The 9,677-nt window shown below is 55.6% G+C and overlaps 1 long non-coding RNA gene across 1 annotated transcript in view; it reads right to left on the bottom strand.

The window, feature by feature from the left end:
- Positions 1-1,902: 1,902 nt before the first annotated feature.
- The window catches only part of LOC111767730 (uncharacterized), a 35,610-nt gene continuing 27,835 nt past the window's right edge, over positions 1,903-9,677 (bottom strand). Inside the window, exon 3 of the long non-coding RNA XR_002799532.2 lies at positions 1,903-2,355. This is a non-coding gene — a long non-coding RNA (uncharacterized lncRNA). The remainder of the gene's footprint in view (positions 2,356-9,677) is intronic.

Below are 9,677 nucleotides of genomic sequence, written 5' to 3'. Positions count from 1 at the left end.
TATAGAAAATCTAAAAGATTCAACAACAACAACAAAAGCCTGTTAGAACTAAGAAACAAATACGGTAAAGTTGCAGGATGCAAAATCAACATACAAAAATCAGTCACATTTCTATATACAAATAAAAAACTATCTGAAAAGGAAGTAAAAAAAAATCCCATTCACAATAGCAACAAAAAATAAAATACTTAGGAATAAAGTTAACCAAAGAGCTGAAAGACTTGTATGCTGAAAATTAGAAAACCCTGATGAAGGAAACTAAAGAACATAGATAAATAGAAAGACATCCCATGTTCGTGGATAATTAAGAATTAATATTGTTAAAATGTCCATCCCACCCAAGTGATCTACAGACTCAGTGCAATCCCTATCAAAATCCTAATGGCATTTTCATAGAAACAGGAAAAAATCCTAAAATGCACATGGAATCACAAAATACTTGGAATATCTAAAGTAGTCTTCAGCAAGAAGAACAAAGCTGGAAGTATCACACTTCTTGATTTCAAAATATGTTACAAATATATAGCAGTCAAAAGAGTATCATACTGGCATAAAAACAGGCATGTAGACTAATGGAACAGAATAGAGATCCCAGAAATCATTCCACACATCTACGGCAAACTGCTCTTTGACAATGGTGCCAAGAACACAAAATGGGGAAAGGGTAGTCTCTTCAATAAATGGTGTTGAGAAATGTGGATGTCCCTGCCCCTCCTACAGCTAGACCAAGGGAAATGAACAGGCTGTTAATTCCTGAGAGCAGAAATTAACATGGATTGAAGAAGGCTTCCCGGACCAGAGAGGTCTGGACCGGAGGATAAATAGGAGTCAGATACCCCAGGAAGGAGAACAGTGTGGGCAAAGGCTCGGCAGCCAGATGAGACATGGCGCAGCGCGGGGAACGGAGGCAGTCCAGCGGCTGGCTCAGGGTGGAGGACGACCACAGGGTCTGCAGGCCCAGACACTGGAGGGCTTTGCAAATGTCTTAAGGAACCTGGGCTTCCTCCCGGGCAGCGAGAAAGGTTCTGATCAGAGGATTGACAAAGTCAGATTTGCATCTTAGGAAGAACACTCTGGCTGCAGAGTGGATGCTGAGGGTGGACTGGAGGGAGGCAAGTGAGGATGGAGAGAAGAGGTGGGTGTGAGGGAGATTCTAGAGGCCAAACGCTGGCCTGGGTGTGGGATGAGGAAGCGGGAGGCAGCGAGGAGGGTGGCAGCCAGCTTCCTGCTCCGGGCGAGGGTGTGGGAGAGCAGCTGTCTCTAGAGGGAGGCAGATGGCATGCGAATGGGGTGGCTGTGGACATTTGGCAGGGAGGACCATCTGAAGCCCAGGGGGACAGACTAAGTAGCAGACAGATTCACTCGTTCACCATCGCGGCCCACTTTGGGCCAGGCCTGTGCTAGGCCCAGCCGGTGAACGAAATAGACCAAGATGGCTGCCCTCAGGGAGCCCCTGTGCTAATGAGGGAGAAAGGCCGTAAGGAAGGGAGAAGGTCCCTGAGGCCTGTCAGGATGTGGAAGGTGCTAGGGAGAAAAGAGAGCGGAGGCGGGGCAGGGCCAGGGCCTCCAGTATGGGGGAGGCTGGCAGTTCTAATGGGCCACCAGGGAGGATCTCACTGGGAAGGGCGCTGTGAAATCCTGTCCCCGGTCCCTGCGTCCGCCCATCCACTCACCCATAGGTGCGGCGTACTCAGGGAGGGACCTAAGGAGGCCACTGCAGAACTTGTCCTGGGCCCCACCGGGGCGTCTATCCACTCAGGGTGAGTCCAAGGAGAAGCAGGGGACCAGGCCCCTGGCTGGGGAAGGGGGCAGCGTAGGGAGCCTCCAAAATAGAGCACCCCCACGCCAGCTTGTTTGGGGGCATCACCGGCAGCTCCAAAGAAAAAGCAGGACAACTGTTGCTTTAGTCGAGATTCTTCTCTATTTATAAATCAGGTCTTCTTTTCAACTCCATTTCAAAGGCCTGTGGCACATGGTTTCCCAGAGCCCCAGCCCCGCTCGCTGTCCTGTGCCCCCTCCCTGCGGCACGGCTGGCCTCTCACTTTCGGCATTTCTAGAATGGCCGAGTGCAGACCTGTCCCCTGCAGCGAGCAGGCTGGAGCACAAGATCCTGAAGCGCGGTCGCCAAGGAAACATCCCGGACTTCGAGGGCTCAGGCCTGGATTCAAACCCTGTTCCATCGCTGGCCTGCCGTGTGGCCCTGGGGTGGCCACCTCCCTTCCCTAGGCCTCTGTTTTCCTTCCTGTGAAATGGGTACAGGAGTCCATCCCCATCTGCCTCAGAGGGGATGGGCTCGGGGACAGCACAGATGCTTCTCCAGTGCCTGCCGGGTTCCACCCTCACAGGGTTCGTGGTCTGTGGAAGAGACAGATGTCAGTCAGATGAGCCCGGGGCTGGGCTCTGCACACGGGCTCAGGGGACACAGACGTCCAAACCACGGTGAACTGGGACACCAGACAGAGACGAGGGAAGGAAGCCATTCATACTGCACACGGACGCAGAGTCCCAGAGGCTCTGTCCCAGGGGAAGGGCTCAGGTAGGGCACGAGGGGGGTTACGCGTGAGGTCTTGGGGACCAGCTGTGACCAGCGGTTTAAAATATAGGTTTTGTTAATATCCGGGTTTGGTGAGGCCAGCAGATCAGGAGATGACTGCCGTTGAAAAGGCTGTCCCTCACAGCTCCTAAGAGGAGGGGCCACGCCACGCAGGGCCACGCAGGGCCACGCAGGGAGGTGCAGGGTTGGTGACGAGGCAGAGGGGAGCCAGGGGAACGTGTGGGCCAGAGCCTGTATTGTGGTTTCCACGGGAAGGACTGGGCAAGGCAGAGTGAGAGGGCTGAGGACTGGCTAGTTTGAGTAGTTCCAGCGGGCTCTGGGGTGGAGCGGCTGCCCTACTTGCCTGGCACGGGGTCCTGGGCTGGTGGGGCGGGGGACAGTGGCTCTGAGTGCGGGCTCTGGATTGGTTAGTTTGCATATGAAAGACACTCTTCAAGGTGAGCGGTTTACTAGCTCAAGGAGCTGGCTAGCTCCTCGGGGGCAGTCCCTCCAGGGTTAGACAACAAGGCTCCAGATCACAAAGCATCGGAAACACACAGTTAATACGACCGACCGGGTCCCAGTGCTGCTCGGCAGTTCTGCTCGGCAGTTGCATGGCCAGCAAATGCCTGCCTCCTCTTTGGCTCAGCTCCCTCGTCCGTGCCATGGGAGGGAGGGAGCCTCTCCCCATGGTTTTGTGGGGTGACCGATGGCGTCTGAGAGCTAGTAGAGCCAGGCACATGTCGGCCGGCTCTGCCCCTTCCCCTCTCCCGCATGCTGACTGGAACGGGCAACGGGAGGCCTGGCTTACACACAGCTGGTGCCCCTCTGGGAAGGTCCTGCTGCTTGGCCCATTGTCCTGGGCCGGTGGGCAGCACCCTTGACCCCTTCACTCTGACTGCAAGACTTAACCCCTTCAGAGCATACTCCCCCTGGCCTTTGTGCATTGCACAGCACTGAGGGGTGCCAGAGAAAGCCAGCCCTGAGTGCCCAAGCCCCTGCTGTGGGCCCGGGCTTCCACAGGTGCTATACCTTTTAACCCCATCTCCACAAAGTTGTGCAATACCATTTTCCCCCCATTTTAGAGATGAGGAGACTGTGGCTCAGGGTGAAGTGGCTTGCTCATACCCACTCAGCAAGCGGCTGTCAGGGCCACTGTGTATGGTTGTGCAGGTTGTGCACTGCACAAAAGTGCCTGGATGCCAGGGTGAGCGGGCTGTCAGCCAGGAGGAGGGGCGCCTCTAAGGTAGGTGGCACGAGGGGTTTTAGGCGCAGGGCCACTCCTCCCTCTGCTTCTCTTCTAGGGCCAGGAGCGTGGAGGACAGTAGTCCCAGTTTCTTGGGTGAGGTTTCCCCTTCGTCTCAGCACTGGAGGTGTCTGTCCTGGGTGGGCTGGAGAGAGAGGTTACCTCGACATCACAGCTGTTCTGGGCCTAACGGTGCACCGCGGCCTCCCTCTCCCCTTGCCAGGTAGGGTGTAAGGGCAACCTCCTACACACACAAACATCTCAGACACACACACCTGCACCTGACACACACAGCAGATACACACACAGCAGACATACATGCACTCACATACACACACATACACATCAGACCAACATACTCATGCCATGCATACACACACACACACACACACACATACACACACATACCCGCACACATACACACTCACACCAGCCCATTGGCCTGGGCTGGTCTCCCTGAGCTTGGTTTTCCAGGAGTCCCGGACGGGCCTCTCCCCAGCCTATGCCCATGCAGTGCCCTTGGCAGGTGCCAGCAGAAGAGTGTGTACCTGTGTGGGGGCGAGGATGGCTCTTCCCCCAGGTATGTGTGTCATAAGTCTGTGGGGTGTGGCACGTGTGCTCTCCGTGGGTTTGGAGGGGTGTGTCATTGAAGAGTGGGCTATGTGCGCACACTGGCAGGTCCTGGGAGCACACAGCGGGTGGGGGACACGCCACGTGGGAGCCTGCCTGGGCCCAAGAGCAGTTTCTTCCCCTGGAATGAAGTCACAGCCTTTCAGTCCAGTTTATTTCCAATTGCTAAGATCGGGCTGGTGCCAAGATTCAAGGCTGGCGTGATCTTTGGGTTCTGGAGCTTTCCAGTAGCCAGATCTTTCATGGGCAAAGGAAGAGGCAGGAACAATAGGGACCCCTTCCTCCAGGCCCCCAGGAGAGGAAGGGGTCGGGTGGAGAGGACACTCTGGATTCTGGACGTGGGAAATGGGACTGATGAATGAGTGTCTTTTCTCAGTCAATCCTCTTCATAACCCCTTGGGGAAGGGTCGCCAGATCAGTCAGGCCCCAGCAAAGGGGAGACTGAAGAGGAGTCCCTGGGCCTGCCAACTATGGGGAGCTGTTCCTCCCTAGGCCTGGAGAGGCAAAGTGGGGAGAACAGGAGCCGTGGCCTTGGTTAAAGAGATGCAGCCACAGCCACCCCCTGCCCACCCAGCAAGGAGGGAGCCAGGGGAATAAATGCCCAGCCTTTCTCCCCTCCCACTCTCTGAGCACCATCGGAGCCTCCTATTGGCCAAGCCAACCCAAGGTCAGAGGGTGCAGGGGCCTGGGCCATACCCCATGGAGGTCGGATTCCGGGGCTCAGAGCAGAGAGCAGGTCTGAGGGCAAAAAGACTTCCCAGAACAGTCACCATCCTGTCTTTACGGAGGGGACACTGGAGGTGAGGGAAGAAATGCCCCCTGCCCGAGGTCACTTGGCCAAGAGGCTGCAGAGTCAGGATGGAAGCCCGGCTCTGGCTGATGGCATGGCACAGTGGCTGGGTGGCTGGGAATCCTTGAGCTGGTCACTCACCCTCTCTGAACCTCCAGTCAGACCATAAGCCCAGCTGAGCCTCTATCTCAGGATTTCTGAGAGAGGTGAATGAAGTCATGAAGCTATAGCGGAGGGTCTGTGATAGGCAAGGCAAGAAAAAATGTTTGTAATGCAGCTGCCAAGGGCATAAGAGTGATTACCGGAATAAGGAGGGGTTGGAATAGCAAAGCAGGGTGCTGGGGAACTTAGTCCAAGCCTTAGTTTACAGGTGGGGAACAGGAGGCACAGAGAAGCTGTGTAACTTGCCCTGAGGTCACACAGCATATCCAGGGCAGAGCCTGGGCCAAAACTGCGCAGGGAGCCCTTTCCATTGCACAAGGAGATACCAGCCAGGGCTGGGAGGTGTCCTCTAACTTCCCTCCCAGGGGCCTGGGCTGAACCTGTTCGGGGCTCCTCCCCTGCCCTGGAGGTGTTCCTTGCAGCCCAAGACAGGAACTAATCCAAGTGTCCACCAAGAGGGGAGTGATTAAACAGGGTGCAGTCTTCTAGGAGAGTGCTATGGAGGTATCGAAAGGGTTACGATGGGTCCATGACAGGGAAACACCTCCAAGACATATTAAGTCAAAAAAAAAAAGTCAGGTTGCTAATCAGAAGCCCATTGAGGCACCACTTCACACCCACGAGGACGGCTGTAATCGAAAAGCAGACAACAACAAGTGTTGGTGAGGAATGGAGAAACGGGAGCCCTCATTCATGGCTGGCGGGCGTGTCAAATGGTGCAGCTGCTTTGGAAAACGATCTGGCAGTGCCTCAACCGGCTAAACAAAGAGACATCACACGAGCCAGCAATTCCACCCCGAGGTGTGCACCCAGGAGAAATGAAAGCACACATCCACACAAAAGCGTGTGCACGAATGTCTGCAGAAGCTTTGTGCACAATAGCCGAAAGCCAGGAACAACCCAAATGTCCATCAGCTGATGAATGGGCAAATGCAGTGTGGTGCATCTGTACCATATATCCAGTGGAATATTAGTCAGCCATAAAAAGGAGTGAAATACCAATGCGTGCTACAACAGGGATGAACCTGAAATCATTGTGCTGAGGGAAAGAAGCCAGTCACAAAAAACCATGTAGTAAATGATTCCGTTTTCATGAAATGTCCACGATAGGCAAATCTAGAGAGGCAGGAAGGAGATTAGCAGTTGCTCAGGGCCGGGAGCATAGAGGGATTGGCGGTGACGGCTAAGGACTGCAGGTATCTTTTTGGAGTACAGAAAATATTTTACAATTGGTTATGGCGATGGTTGCACAACTCCGAATATACTAAAGTCGCTGAATTGTACACTTCAAACCGGAGAATTTTATATATGTGAACTCTATTTCAATAAAGCCGTTTTAAAGATCAAGTTGTAGAAGTACGATTCTACAAGTATAAGAAAAAGGGCCCGCGTGTGTGTGCTTGTCTCGCGTTAAATATCTCTGAGAGACGTTGCCAGCACACTGTCTGCCACGGATGCTGAGGAGGGGGTGGGGCAGGACATGGAGGGTCCCCGCTTCTCCCTGTCAAGTGCAGTGTGTAAGGGTTTCTCCACTTGGGTTGTACTCATGATGCAAACAGAGGCGCCGCCCGCATCCAGCCCCTGCGCGAGCTGGGCCCTCCCTGAGAAGCAGGCCTCGGGCGTGAGGGTTGTGTGGAGGCTCTCGGGTTGCTGGATGCTCCTGCCCCTCTGCATGAGGTCATGGGAGCGCCTCTGTCCGAGAGGGGAGGTCAAGAACTCTTTCTCCCAGGCCTGAAATAGATTTCCTGTTAGAAACCTAGCAAAGCAACTATTTTTGGCTGCCTGGCCTACCAGAGACGGGTCTGAGAGCTGGCTGGGGCTCCATGCCCAGGCTCCCGGGGGACCCCCAGGGACCATAATCAGAACACCTCCTGGCCCCAACTCGAAGCAGCCGCCATACTCCAGCCCAGGGGATGGCATTTCAGGGGTCTTCTTATAAACCCGGGAGCAGGACCAGTCTGTACCCTGAGGGAGAGGGTCCAGGAACATGCAGTTCTGGAGCCATACTTGGTACCGAGCCCTGTGTCCAGAGGTGCCAGTCATGTTGTCTTTCCCAACAGCCTAGTCCAGCAGGGGTTATCATCACCATCTTATGGGTAGGGAAACTGAGGCTCAGAGAGAGAAGTGACCCACCAAAGATCCTACCCCCAGAGCTAGGTTTTAAACTCAGATCTGCGGCCTGACCCTACTATGCCACACGCATCATTCAAGATAAAAGTGACAAAATCCCCCTCAGGCTGATGCAGACCGTAGGGGAGCTTTATCCATTTACGTAGCTCAGAAGCTGAGCATGTATGGGCTCCAGGTGAGGCTTGATCAGGGCTCCAGCCCCATTTGTCAGTGGTTCTGTCAAGTCTGCCTTCCTTTGTCTGTCTGTGAGGTTCATTCTTGAGCTGAGGTCCCTCTTGGTACCCAGATGGCTTCTAGTATCTGTCAGGGAGATCTTCGTGTAAACTCAGACATCTCCAGAGGGTCAGCAAGCATGCCCTGCCCTCGTGTCTGCCCCAGACGAGACTCTTGGGATTTGCTGAGATTGGGTGGATCTAGCTCACTCCTCCCCCAAACCACTCACTGTGGCTGGGGCCTTAAGGCAATAGGGCTCAGCCTGAGCTGGGACGAGGGTTGGCCTTCCATGGGGTGTAGAGGACTTGAAGGGCTGGGCGGGTTGTGGAATGACAACTAGGAAGGGGAGAGGGCACAGATGTGGCATGTAAATGGTCATTGAGACCCCCGGCCCCTCCTCCGGGTGAACTGCTCTGAGACACAATTCTGAACTCACTGCACTAAAGAAATTATTTGTTTCCCCATCCGTAAAACTGGTGAGCAGCTAGACAAGGCCCTTCTCTGACGGTCTTTATTGCCATCAGTCACACCACGGCTTGTGATGCCACATGGGCAGCTGGGTTTATCAATACCCGAACGCTTGCCTTTGTTTCCTGGACCCTGGCCTGACCCCTAGCCCTCTCCAGTCGCTGCTTCGGGTCCTCCTGAGACCCTTTGCCCCACAGGACCCAGGCCCAGCCCCTTGGTCAGGCATCACAATCTTTGGGGCCCTGCCTCCTGCCCACCGCTCCAGCCACTGTCTCCAGAAGGGAAGAATGAGGCCCCCGCCCAGCCTGGACCATGGGCTTGTCCCCTGCCCAGAGTGGAGTCAGCAGCCCCAAACGACGTGGATCCCCAAACAGAAATGGGGGCTGCTGGGAGAGGGGCCCAGGGAATGGTCAGACACCCGCTCTGCACTCTCCCGGGGGCCCCCCTTGGCTGTGTGCCCTTGGGCAAGCACCTTCCGTCTCTGAGCCTCCACTGCTCCATCTGTGAAATGGGGGATTGATACTCTCACCTCGTGGGGTAGTGACGATGTCTAAGTGTCCAGCGTGCGCTCACTAAATGGTCTTCCTCCGTCCCCGCCCGCCCAGAGCCGCCCCAATCCTCTACTTTTCTCGCCTCCTCCCTCACGTGGACTTCGCTCACACACACCTTCCTCATCCCGTCACCCTATGCTCAGCCCCCGTCGGCAAGACAGGCTGCCCCCGCCAACCAGCCGGCCCACACGGAGGGCCCTGTCCCAGCCCAGGCGACACAGGGATGGAGGAAGTTTGCAAGGAGCCCAGCCCTGCCTCCTGCCAGCTCCCCGGAGAAGATGGAGACAAGAGCGCGCAAGGGAGGCGAGCACCCTGGCTCCACGCCGCGGCCCAGGCCGGGCAGGGCTCCGTGAGCGGGTCACTGCTGCTCCCAGAAGTAACCGCTGTGTGCATCTCGCAGGCCTCGCACGGTGGATGTTGAGGGTAAACCTCGTACATCTCTGTCCAGGGCCCGTCAGGAGAACGCTGAAAATCAGGACCGTGGCGACGGCCACAGACTCCCCATCTTCCTCTCTCTCATCTGTTCCTTACTCTACCTATCTGTCTCTTTCTGGCTCTGTCGCTCTTTGAATCTTTGCCACTTTCGGTGTTCTGTGTCTCTCCAAGCGTCTCCTTCTCTGTCCGTCCTTCTCTGTCTGTCCATCTGCCTGTCCCTCCCATTTCTTCCTTCCTCAGTTCCTTCCCCCACTATTAAGCTGCCGGAGAGGCCCCAGCCTATCCGACGCCCACGGAGCGCATATTTTAATGCGGCTTCGCAGTCTTCCAGAAAAACAGATGCAACATCTACGACATTCTTCCTGCTCCCCGGAATAGCGATTAAAGAGCGAGGATTGGGGGTGGGGAGCGGCGCAGCGAGGGGGCGGCGGTGGGAGCGGGTTGGGGAGGAGGAAAGACGGCCTCCTTGTGGGGCTGCTCCTCTCCGCAGAGGCGGCTGACCAGGCAGGGGCCGCTGGT

Source organism: Equus caballus, chromosome 14 (genome assembly GCF_041296265.1).
Source record: "Equus caballus isolate H_3958 breed thoroughbred chromosome 14, TB-T2T, whole genome shotgun sequence".
Classification (NCBI taxonomy): Eukaryota; Metazoa; Chordata; class Mammalia; order Perissodactyla; family Equidae; genus Equus; species Equus caballus.
The sequence above is the reverse complement of the archived record's forward strand: the minus strand, read 5'-3'. Positions and strand labels throughout refer to the sequence as shown.